Source organism: Gopherus evgoodei, chromosome 7 (genome assembly GCF_007399415.2).
Source record: "Gopherus evgoodei ecotype Sinaloan lineage chromosome 7, rGopEvg1_v1.p, whole genome shotgun sequence".
Lineage (NCBI taxonomy): Eukaryota > Metazoa > Chordata > Testudines > Testudinidae > Gopherus > Gopherus evgoodei.
In genome coordinates this window covers 26,096,386-26,108,498 of record NC_044328.1, presented here as the reverse complement: position 1 = coordinate 26,108,498, position 12,113 = coordinate 26,096,386, and the positions used below count along the sequence as shown (strand labels likewise).

General features: G+C 38.6%; 1 protein-coding gene across 7 annotated transcripts in view; it reads left to right on the top strand.

Annotated features, from left to right (window-relative positions):
- The window catches only part of EBF3 (EBF transcription factor 3), a 133,762-nt gene extending 133,435 nt beyond the window's left edge, over nucleotides 1-327 (top strand). For all 7 annotated transcript variants that reach the window (XM_030570747.1, XM_030570746.1, XM_030570743.1 and 4 more), the window contains exon 16: nucleotides 1-327. This exon is cut by the window's left edge and continues 2,319 nt beyond it. The gene's annotated coding sequence lies outside the window, so the exon portion shown is untranslated.
- The last annotated feature ends 11,786 nt before the right edge of the window (nucleotides 328-12,113 follow it).

Genomic DNA, 12,113 nt, shown 5'->3' with positions numbered 1-12,113 from the left:
AGCTAAGTGGAAAAGCCTAAGAAGTCACTTTGGAACTGAATTGCCTCAGTTTTATTTTGTATAAGTAAGGTTTTGATCTAAAGAAGAGGTCACGTGTACATGTTAAGTAAGTTTGCAAGTTTCTTCATAAATGCAGTCTGTTTGTGTTTTAGATTAATTAGTCAATGCACTCATTGCTTCATTGTCTCCAAATTGAAAGCTTCACTGAATGGTAGATTTTACTGTTAAAGACCCTACAATAAGATTGTTTTATCTGTACATTTTTTCAGATATTTAACTGTATAAAAATGTTCATTTTACACAATATTTAATTAAAGTATTTCTTGTCTGTGAATTTCACTTTTAGTAATTTTATCTGGTTTGATTATTAAAAAAAACTGAGAAAACACAAAACAAATGCAACACTGGAAGTTTCATTTCTATATATCAGATTACCCAATTGTGTCTTGGTTAAGATGAGAGTGACCCACGAAATAAGCTTTTCAATGTTAAAAAGTCATATGACAGCCCTTCTCTGAGGCCTAGTGGTTGAAACAGAGGAAGAAGAGTCATGGGACCAAGATTCTATTTCCCGCTCTGCCAATAGCGTGTTATGCAGCCAGGCACGTTGCTCAACCACCACTGTACCTCAACTCCCCTATCTGTAAAATGGACACAGTAATGCTTACTCACTTTCATCAAATTGTTCAATTCAAAATTCTCTGATAGAAGCCAAGTAGCAGACTGTGTAAATTAAAACAATGAGATGCCTCTTTAAAGATCCACACAACCCAAAACCTTCCAATCACAGGATTTCCCTTATACCCTCATTTATTAGTTTTGGGAAAACTGATGACACATCCAAAGATTCTGCTAACTAATACTCAACACAAATATTTTAGCCCTCAATGTGTGATGTCCGATAAGTAGATAAACAAAGGAGTAAAGAAAACCAACAACAAAAAATGGTTTTGTCAAGTATGGGTCCGATTCAGAGCTCCTTGAAGTCAATGAGAATTTTTCCACAGGCTTTGGATCAAACCATGATAGAGCTCAACTTGAAATTCAGGGCCTGATTCCCAACTCTATTATGCCAGTTTTACACCAGCATATGTCCACTATGGCCATACTGTATATTCTGGAATAACTAGTGGGGTGGGGGGCCTGGCTTGCAGGCACAACAGCAATACAAACAATAAATTATAACATCAACTGACATATAACATGAACCCATATGCCAATTAAAGGAATAGAGTAATATGAGTTATGTTCTGTCATTATAAGATGCCTATTGAAAACAAAGATTTCAAAATTCTGAGCTCAGTATTAATGATATATAATATACAAAGTTCAGAGTGCCTGTTTCTCTCCTCATTTTTCTGTCATTTGCATGTATCCGTAGATAAATGTACTGAATGTAATGAGATCTACCAGCTTATTGTATTTCTAGTTTACACAGAAAACTCAGCTTATGTAACTTTTTTTGGCACACTTTACACTATTGCAGTAGGTATGTCTTCACTTTTCACAATGCAAGATTTGTTTTGCACATTTTGGCTTGAAACTCTATAATCCATATGCGTAGCATGATTTAAATTAGTGCCCACAAATGTCATCTTAATTACTTGTGCTGCTGTGCAAAACAGGAAACTATTACTGAAAATATAAAAATGCTTTCAAATATTTCATAGTGTTTTTTCCCTCCTGTTTACAATCACTTTGAGTAGTATCTATGAATCAGGCTTAAATCAGATGCATTCCACTTATTCAAAAAATAAGAAGGTCTTACAGGGATGAAAGTCTGGCTGATGCCTATTGGCACTATTCCTTTTGGGTTTATTTCAAAGGTTTGAATAATGAGTAGTTAAACGGTTAGCCTAACATTCAATGCAAAGAAAACAAAGAAAAAACAAATTCTGTGCTACGAATTACAAGTGCTAGAGCAGTATACCACCTATGACAAACTAAGTATCTGTAACCTGATGTGATAAAATGTTAAATCAGCTTACACTGATTTTAGAAATACAAAGATAAAATTTTCTTAATCAAAATGAAGGAATAGAGTCTCTAAAAATATATGCCAATTATTGCAGAGCAGCCTTTTAAAGTCTTTCAAGCTTTTAAAGATTATTCAAAGCACTTGAAATGGGCTTCAATCTAATGCCTCATTTCATTGCATTAAACAGCCTAGTTAATAAAGAATCAATATATTCAAAGGGCAAGGTTATCTTTTGTCTATAAGGGGTGGTGTCATTCTGAACCTTTTATAGTTCAAATGCTGAAAAAGACCTCATGAAATCCATACTCATCAAGTGGGTCAACTAGAGCAATAAAAAGGCCTCTGAAAGAATGGCTGCCCTCCTTTAAAACAACTGTAAGTCTTATCTACCTCACATAGTGCTCCCAAATAATCAGTCAGAAAATGTCAATTTCTCATCAAGACAAGAGGCCCCAATGATATTTTTTTCCAGCGAATACATACAATTAAGAGAATGCAGAAAGGCACCATCGGTGATTTGTAGCTTATTATGTCACCAGCAAGCTGCGATCTAGCTCTAAGCAGATAATAAGGGTTGTTGATAACTAAAGTGTCAATATGCCAAAGAACGATTTTTGAATGTGAGTCCTTGTGCTTTTTTACCTCCCCTTGCTGATCAGAGGGGCTGATAACAGTACATCTGCCAACCGACACCACATGTTGTACTTCACAATTAATGCAATGAATAAATAGCACAAAAGAGTTTGGATTCTTTATACTCTTTGAGACAATTCCCTGTTTTACCCTTCAAGGATTTCTTTTATGTTTGAATGAGGCTGCTTTTAATGAAATTTAAACTCATCAGAGGAAATCAAAAACCTCAAATCAGATTACAAATTGATTTTTTGGTCACTTGTCATTATACAATGTACTGTCATAAGTTTTACAGGGGGAAAAAAAGTCAAGGCATCAGAGTTTTGAATCAGAGCATGCAAACAATCTTTAAAATAACCATACTAAGAAGAGATGGAAATACTGTCCTATAAACAATTAAAAGTTAGAAAAAGTTAGCCTGCGTATATCATTTTCAAAAAGAAAAAGTGCTTTATTGCTTTTACTAATAAAAATTCACAGAATAACAAATTATTCAAGAATTCAGGCGTATACCATGACTTAACTCATACTTTATTCCTTCTCATAATGTCTATTTTCTTATTCATATTTTTCAGATCTATATTTATGTATAAGAAATTCAATTTATCACATTTCATATCTAAGAGTTAAGTCAAAACTACTTGGTGGAAAATCTAATGCCTCATTACATTCATAGTGTTGCTACTCTGACGTGGCCAGCTGAAATAGTAACCAGCACTGTATACTATACCTTGAAGCTGTTTTGTCTGCTTACCCATTTCACAGTGTTGAAGACTTATTCAATTAAAATATTCTTGAATATTATTTTTACTTTTTGTTTATGTGACTTTAGATATTGTAAGGGCATCTTATACATCAGTTATGGGGTTTACATGGTCACATACTGCTATCTGGGTAGAATTATGGTGCTTACAAATGCATGAAAGAAGTTTTACCCTTTTATTGACTACGTGAGATTTAGATGAGATTCTTTAGTAGATTTTTTTGAACAATTTGAGGAGTCGGCTCCTTCTGCACTTCTATATATTTCTTAGCAAAAACAAAAACAACAATTAGGTTGACAATTGGATGCATGCAATTTTTGTCAAGGATAATCACTCAAACAAGTTGAAAAACATCACTATAGCAGATAGAATGCATATTCTTGTTAAAATCCTTAATACAAATTTAAAAGTTAAAACACTATTGTATAAGACTGTAATAGTACTGTGACATACAGTGGGCTATTTTAAATGTTGTTCTGTTTCCATGACTAACTGCAGAGGAAAGAAAGAAAAAAATTGTAAAATACAAAAGTCATAATAAAGTTGTATCTTATGCCATCTTGTGTCTATTATTGCTGCACTGGGCCTGGCTTGGTTTGGTGCAGCGGGGTGCAGCAGAGAGAAGGTGCATTCTGATGTCATGCATGTAAGGGGTGCATATCTGTGGAGGATATTTTGGGGGTGTGTGTGTATGGGGGGGGGGGTGGCTGGCTGGACAAGCCCCTAGCATCTCAAAGCAGTTCTCAGATTTTCCTGAAGTGCTCATCTCTGGCCATCATTGCTCTGGTTCCAAGGTGGGCTATAATCCCCTCCACTCCCATTTGGAATCACTTTCATAGCTATCCCCATTGCACTGTTGCCCCCAATAACACCGGCCTGAAAGGCTGAGGAGGTCCAGGATGAGGTCTTCCCTATGGTATGTAACACAGCCAAGCATCCTAAAACAGTTCTCCATTTGTTCTGTGATTGCTTGGCTCTGGCCTTTGCTGTTCCAGTCCTAAGATAGAGAAAGCAATTGCTGCCCTGCTTGCTTGGTAGCCACAGAAGTATTATTTAAAAAAAAAAACACCATAGTAAGAATAGTATTTGAACAAAAATGAATTTTTTCAAGTATGCCATCTTTCAAGGTCATTCTGCCAGCCCACATGTGAAAATATGAACCAACATGGCCACTCCCTGTCATGCACAACTGTTTGCTTTAGTCATGAAGGCACGGTTCACGTGAAGTGTTCATGTACAATATAGCTAATTTACTTCCAGGAGATGTAAGTAACAAAGGGAGAATGATCTCCACTTACAGGACATGGAAAAATTGCATAAAAAGGTGTTATATTAGTTAGACCGGAAAGAACCAAAATATTGATGTATGCAATTTCCATACTAATCAGTTAGCAAATGAATGAGCATATCAATATTTTTAAGTATGCCTTTTGTACCAAATACAATGAAGGTATGTAGGATACACATATTGTGTCACTTATATGAAATGTTTATCTTCCCCGTCTGTCAACATCTCTCTTTCAACAATCAAATAATTCAGTAATGATCAAAACTAGCAATGTCGAAATACCATCCTCAGAACATTCCCCAACCCAACTAAACCCTCCTCACTTAACCCACCCCCTCATAAATGGCCCGCGTAAACTTAAATAAGGCCGAGCATCACGCAATTAACAGACTTGGGTTCTGTAGGACCAAGGGAAGAATCCAATTCCAGAGTTTAGGGCCATCGACTACAATCACTGCTTCAAACTCTCATATGAACAAATCCAAGTGATCTCAATAGATGGATTAAGGGCATGAGGAGAGAGATGATTGCTAAAACACTCAAGGCTCAAACTATAAAAGAAGTATATATTAAGCCAGCACTTCTAATTACTCCTGAAAATGAAATGGAAGTCCTTACAATCTCTGGACTAGAGGTGTAATGTGTTCTGTGTGTGAAAAATTGCTAAGCATAAACTAATCTGCAGGAGACAAAGCGAGGAATAATAGAACCAAGATCTGCATCTGATAGGAAAGTTGCCATCTCCAAGCCAAACAAAGATGGGAAAAGTTTTATTGACTACTTGTCTTTTCTGGAGCTCCAGAGCCAGGCAGAGGTCCCATAAGTGGCCTAGACCCCAAGTAACAAAATGTAGCACACCAGTTCAGTGAAGAAACAGATATGCCCTTCACTGTTTCCTCTGGTTATTTTCCCCAGACCACCAACATCACCACAGACTTATTAGGACTGAGCCTCCACTTGCTGGCTCTTAATCAAACCTCACTCTCAGCCAGACTCAGGGAAAAGCTGGATGGCAACCACAGCTAACTGATGAAATGGCAACAAAGGTGAGTATTATAAGGATCTCAATGACGCTACCAACCAGGTTCACAATATCTCCTCTTCCCCCTCAGATACACACTGAACGAGGGAAGGGGACAGCACAGAACACTGCATGATCCCACATGAGAAATCCCATCACTTAGTACTAGTCACTAAGAAAGTAACAGAGACAATCTGTTTATTAGAAGATGGTGAGATTGAAAGAGATGTGAAGACGGAAGTGCAGATAAGTTTACGATAGTGAGACAGTGGACGCCACAAACATATGTGAAGGTAATCAGCTCCCAACCAAGAAGGCAGGAAGCTACAAAGCAAGGAAAGTCCAGACACTAAGAGTTCAAGAGAAACTGTTATGCAGAGGGTAATTAATGTGTGGAATGACCTAATTAACATGTGGAAGCAGCAACTGTGAACATATTCAAAAAAGTATTACAGGAGCACTTAGAGGAAAAATGCATTACATGTACCAATGTTAGACAGATTTAGATAGACCTCAAGGCTTCTTTCCTTCCTGAAATGTTATTACAATATCATTAATTCTATAATGATCTTTGTCCTCCATAATTATACAGGCATTTTGGACAGGGATCATACATATGTTCAGAGGCATTATTGTTTATCATCTCTGTTCTCATCAAATGCTGAAGGAGCAGAAAGAAGAGGTCTAGGAGTACAACATAAACAAATAAAACACCAAAAACAATAATATGTCAAGTACTCTGTGTTCCATGGAGCTTCATGTTGACTACAGCCACTGTTAGAAAAGATGGTAGTATTTACTGTTCCATATGTGGCTGGGGGGGGCAGTGGGGAGGAGCAGGAAAGTCAGTGAATGGAAAAATAATCTGTGAAATAACCATTGTGAAAAATGAGAGCATTAAATTTAGAAAATTGTTGTTTTTTTAAAACAAAGATATTGGTTGGACAGGCTATTTTCATTTTGGATGACGAGTACTTGTGGTTTTCCAGTGCATAGAGATACTGCTTGCAGCTCCATCATTAAACTAAGTTCTCAATAGCTATGTTGAATAGTACAAGGAATGATGCAGTTTATTAAATCAATGTTTAAAGATGTGTAAAAATGTAACAACTGTTGGATAAAAGGAGAAGCTGCTAGTGCCACAGAGGCTAAGGAGATTGTGCTTTATGCTGTCGCTGAATTTTTTAATTTGGATATTTTCCTAAGTGCACAATGATTTTTTAAGCTGAGTCTGTCCATTCTAAGTCATAATCAAATAGTGATTCAGTGCTAATAATTTCAGATCTTGCACAAATGTTAAATACACCAAAGATGACTTATACAATAGGAAGGAGATGTTATACTATAGCTTCCAGGAATTTCTACCTTTGGTGTAGCCTCTTGTGATTTCCACCATCCTCTTAAGGCAAAAATCCATAAAAATAGCATTGAGAATAACAAGCATCTCAGCTCTGATATGAGAGCATAGTGAGAGCAGAATCAAAGGGGGAAGAGGAGTCTATAAAATAAAGGGAATGTTTGTTTACTGGAAATACTTCACATGGGGAATTAATTGAGCACAGCTCATACATTCAAAGTTATTTATTTGCATTAGTAAATGTGGATTAAATACTTTGTTATGCGACACAGATAGTTATGAAATTCCATTGTCATCAGTATATCTTATTTGACCTGCAAAGTCCACTTTATGTATATTTATATTATGATAGTAAATAGAGGCTCCAAGAAGATCACATCTCCATTGTGGTAGCCTCTGTATGTACACACCTAGTAAAAGTCAGTCCCTGACCCAAAGAGCTTGACATCTGAATAGAGAAGACAAAAGGTAAGAGAAAGGGTATTAGTATCCCCATTTTACATATAGGGGAACTGAGGCACAAGGTGGTTTCGGTGACTTTCCTAAGGTAAAAAAAGAAGTCTGTGACAGAGCCAGCAACTTTTCCCAGATCTCCTGAGTTCTTGTCCATTGCTTTACTAGCTAGGCCATCCTTCCTTTCATCTTGAACTGTACTGAACAAATCTAGTTCAGCGCTCTGTAAGAAATGCCATATGATACCAAGCAGAATAATTAGTTTTCAATTTCAAATTCCTAATTCCATTGCTTGTTTACTCCACTGATCGAATCCAGGAGTGCTGTAGATGGAGGATATGCATTAAACTATTACAAAGAGACATAGCCACACATCACTCTGCGCAGACACTTGTTGGACAGTCAAGTGACATTAACTGAGTTATGAAGGAGCTCAATCCAGCTTTTATTGGACAAGGTGAACTATAACAGCACAAGTTGTGTGTACAGAAAGGTTGCAAAAGCACAAAAAAAAACCAGCCAAACAAAAAGCCCAACCCTCCTTCATAAAGGTTTAATTCCCCCTCCTGCCTAGATTCAGATTTCATAACCCATGCGGGTAGCCTTTGATCCTACCTGCCTCTTCATGTGCAGAAGTGATAGTTTGAGTGTCTGTGGGAGAGCTGTACAAATAGGGCAGGGGGTGGGATGGACATAGTGGTTTGTGTATGAGGGGAGGAGTTGATGATAAAGTTCATACAATTAAGATAGAGGCAGATGGTAGTTGCACTGGGTGGATGTGGAGGTAATAGTGGTTTCTGTGGGGAGGGGAAGAGGGTTGTAAACCTAGAATAGGAGTTATATGAGGTAGACCAAATGCTAGAGAAGGATGAACAGAAAATTTTCAAAATCAGACAATCTTAAATGTATGCATTACTTAAACAGCAAAGTAGAACAGTGAATTAAAGTCATCTCTCTCTAACTGGGCTCAAATCTTAAGTGAAAACGAATTTGGTGGTTTCCACTTAATCCATAGTGGATGATAGTTCACATAAGAGAGCCACTACGCTGCTAATCACAGGTATAATTCTTGACCACATTCATTCAAAACATTTGAATGGGCATAATATAAAAAAGAAAAACAGGAACAGAGGTACTGCTGAAAAAATTATTTACTGCAAAATTCAGTTTGATCACAGCTAAAAATCACTCCTGAATTCCTGCTTGGAGAACTCATACTGATGGCACATATATGTAAGTAGTGGAAGATCAAGGTCATAAAATAACACAATAGCTGAGTTTGCCATTAGTTTGATTGGTGGGGAGCAGGTTAGGAGATAAAGAGAGAAGAATGACACTAGATTTTCATGCCACAGTAAATTGTACAGTAAATGGGGATCTTCCATGGGGTCTCCAGCAGGCCAGGTCTTGATGTTCCTGATAGAATGCCAGGTGTGGTATGGCTGAGCCAAGTGCTATAGGCATGTCAGCTGCTAAAGCTCTAGAGGCCCTAACATGATGAATCCCCAATACACCCACCCACCACCTGCCTTCAACTCCATGCTCCACTAGGCCTCTGTGATCCACTTCTCCCAGCTGCGTAAGTGCCACAGAATCCTCCCCTGCTGGCAACCTATCACATCACACTCCACAGCAGGAGGAGAAAATGAACAGCAGAATCATCCCCAGCAGATTCATCACACTACCTCCTGCTGACCCATCACTGCTCAGCCAGTTCACCACCGCATGCTGCACACTAGGTTTGCTGAAGAAACAGAATTATATTGTCTTCCCTGGTGGAAATAAATGGAGGGAACCTGCTATTGAATTCTAGAGAAGTTGAATTAGACCAACAATATCACAATCATCTTTATAAGACATTTTCTTAAAACACAGCTTGGAACTTGGGGTGTAGTGAGACAGATAATAACATATTGTGATTTTGCATTTTCTTACAGAAGGGTATGGTGCCAAGGGACTGAAGGCCTGTTCAACATCTAGATTTCTCATTAAACTCTGTTTTCTTTTTGGTCCACAATGGCATGTCTGCATGACTTAGGGACCGACTACTTGTTCAAGTGATATTGCCACATTATTTCCCAAATCAGTCTGAGCTCCCCAAATGCTGTCATTGCAATTTGAATGTTATTACACAGAATGTTTCCTGTTTGGTTTATGTTACAATTGAGTGAAAATCAAGCCTACCACAGTAAGTCAGCAAAATCAACAATTTGATAGACAAGAATTACCCTCGGTACCTCCTCCCCTCCACCACCTGCATTCAGCATGAAGGACTAGTACCAGGAGATGGGAATAAAAGAAGACTGAGTCAGATAAGACTTTTAATTAAATAGTAGTGCTACTGTAAACATGTTTGTATTTGTCAGCTTTTATTCCGTTCTTCCGTAATACAAAGAAGGAAGATTACAGATACGGCAGACAGCATCTTATCAAATGCTTTACAATGTTTTAATGCTATTTTTGTTTCTGCTAACCTGTACTTTTGTGGTTTTCAGTAGGTGTCATGTGTAGTCAATATGGATGGGAGAATCTTAAAAGGTTGTAAGTTCCGCAGCACACTGGAACCTTTCAAAAAGTTCTGTTTATCAAAACATAAAAAGAAATGAACATTGTTTTTCATGGGGAAATTACTCATAAGGCTTTTAGTTTTCAGTTCTAAACCAATATTTACTGGTAAAAGTTTGCTGATATGAAGTTGCAGACTCACTGCTTAATGTAGGTTTAGGCTGAGCCCTGCTTTTCCAGATTTGTTATACTACTCCTGATCTGCACTTCCTCTAATGGTAACCTTTCCAATACTCCTCATCAATTCCCCACTGAGGAGGGAACTGGTCTGACACTGTGAAACAACACAGGTTCAGAGCAGCACTTTAAAAGACAAATAATGCCCTGAAAACACTTCTTTATAGTATGGCAAACATGCCAAAAAAACCTGCCTTCAGTAACTGGCAAATGTCAAAACAGAAAGTATAATTGCTCCAAAAATAATAAAAATTTATTAGTGCTATTCAGTAAATAGATCATTTTACATTTTGTGTTGTGAAACAATAAAGGTCACTAAAAACATGTTCATATAACTGTCCCTTTTCCTAAATGGCCCCTTTAAGGGTCTGGTTCTGGTCTTGCCTATATCTGTCATTGACATCAATGGAGTTACAAAAGCAGTATTGGCCCATATCATTCCACTTTGAGAAAGAAAGAGTAAGTAGAAGTCCTTATGAGATTCCCCCTCTCTCTCCTCCTCACAGATATCCTCCATGATTTTTCTGGTTGTTTTCTCCCCACAGAATGAGCTGTAGGCCCCTCCCCCAAACCTGGGTGATCTTGAGAAGCCCACAGAAGGCCAGGACAAAGCTCTTTGCCTCTACAAAATCTCTCCCGTGCCTCCTTACCTGAAGAGCTTTCTCCCGCTTTTTGCACCTTTGCAGACTCAATGCCCTGCAGGAGTCTTCTTGCTCCCTACAGTTTGTCCACAGCTCTAGTTCCAGTTTCCTGAGCTTTCTCCTTCTCTTTTTATCCTGGTATTGCCTGGTTCAACGTAGGTGTTGCTTGTCCTTTAATTAGGATTTGCTTAGCCACAGGCTCTCCAGCCCATGGGGCAAGTCACCTTGTTACATACTGCCCTCCTCCACACCTTACAACCTTCCCCACCCCAGGGCAAGTTCGTCAATCTTTATTTGAAATTCCCTCTTTTGTGACCGTGAGGTCTGAGCCTGAACAATCTCCAGTTCAGTAACCATAATGAGCAGGCGATCTTTTTCTTCTAAAGTGGCCTGATGCTCCTCAGCTAGCTCATCTCCTTTCAGGGCCAGCTGCCTGGCTTCTATGGTTGTCAATTTCTTCTGGTACTTCTCCTTCAAGGATATATAACCACTAATGTCTTCTCCTTTCAGCTTAGTGTTAATTGACTCATCAGCTGTAGGAAACACTCCCATAACTGCGTCATCAATGCTTGTGCTCCTCCCCCAAACATTGGTGTTGTCCTGCCCTTCATGCAGAGTTCCCATGACCAGATCTTTCCAAGGCTGGTCTTCTCTTCAGCTCAGTGTCCTTTTTCGGCACCCATAGACCCATCTGCTCACAAACAGTAGGAACGACTCTGTCCATTCCCACTCAGCTTATTCCTTTTGCCTCCAGCCCTTGGAACTGGCAGACTTCTGAGACCAAACAAGCAATGATTCCATGTTTTAATTCTTTCCTCAGAAGAGAGGTTTATTCCGTAGTGCAGTGGTTTCAGGAAATCATTAATCCCTCCCCAAGCCCCTACCAGCCACTATTGTTCTCTTCCAGACTCCCAATGGAGAGCTGCCTACACTCCACAGATCTCCTTCTACCCTGAAAAAATAGTTCATATTCCACTTCTTCCTGCCCGTCAGAAGTTGCTTCTATCCAACAGTTCTAATGAAGCCTGCTCTACAAGCCCCAAAATTCTACTGATCTGAGGGCACACTAGATACAGGCCAGATCAGGACACGAAACTTTCTTAAAGGCACAGTTCACCCTGTGACACAGCCTAATGGATTGCCAATATTTTTCTTTGGGGAAAAAAAATCAGTATTTGCTAAAATCCACAGTTGGACACCCCAGCCTGGCTCGTCTTTTATGCTTCACAACTGAGT